Raw genomic sequence first — 225 nt, forward strand, 5'->3', positions numbered from 1 at the left:
TGGGGGAGGGAAGAAAGGCCCCCGGGTAGGGATGACCTTTTGAAGCTTCTTCGGGGCAAAAGGGGCCTGACCGAGGGGGGGGAGGTTTTTGCCATCTTCCAGGACTTGCCACTTTAGAAGGATTATTTTTTTGGGTTTTTCGGGAAGTGGGGGCTGGCCCGCTAGGGGAAAATTTGTTCCCGATTTTTACGGAGTTACTTTTACCAGGGAAAAGGAGTTTGGAAA

This window comes from Penaeus monodon, chromosome 24, assembly GCF_015228065.2.
Source record: "Penaeus monodon isolate SGIC_2016 chromosome 24, NSTDA_Pmon_1, whole genome shotgun sequence".
NCBI lineage: Eukaryota > Metazoa > Arthropoda > Malacostraca > Decapoda > Penaeidae > Penaeus > Penaeus monodon.